The following is a 406-nucleotide window of genomic DNA, read 5'->3' as shown; positions in this document are numbered from 1 at the left end:
GCCGGAAGGGGAGGGACGAGTGCTCTTCCTTAAAACGTCCCCGGAAACAAGACACTGTCTTTGCGGGCCGTGGTGCACTCACGCCGCAGCCGGGCTGTGCTCGCCGGGCGCAGTGGGCTGGCGGGCAGAGCTCGGGGCCGAGGGTGAACGGGGCCGGCGCCGGGCGTGGGGCCGAAACCTGGGCTCGACTCCCGGCGGTGGCGGCACGGCCCCGGGGGATCTCGGGCGTCTAATCGGCGCGCGGCTCCCGGGCCGCAAGCCCCTTCCGACGAGGAGGCTCTGGGTGCCGGCCTTGCGCAGGCCGCCCGCGGCCGTTGGCGCCTGGGACCATCGTGTCCCGCGGGTGCAGGCCTGTCCTCGCTCCCCAGGGCCGCCTGAGCGAGCTCCGTGGCTGTTTCCCCGCCCG

Source organism: Hippopotamus amphibius, chromosome 3, assembly GCF_030028045.1.
Source record: "Hippopotamus amphibius kiboko isolate mHipAmp2 chromosome 3, mHipAmp2.hap2, whole genome shotgun sequence".
Classification (NCBI taxonomy): domain Eukaryota; kingdom Metazoa; phylum Chordata; class Mammalia; order Artiodactyla; family Hippopotamidae; genus Hippopotamus; species Hippopotamus amphibius.
The sequence above is the reverse complement of the archived record's forward strand: the minus strand, read 5'-3'. Positions refer to the sequence as shown.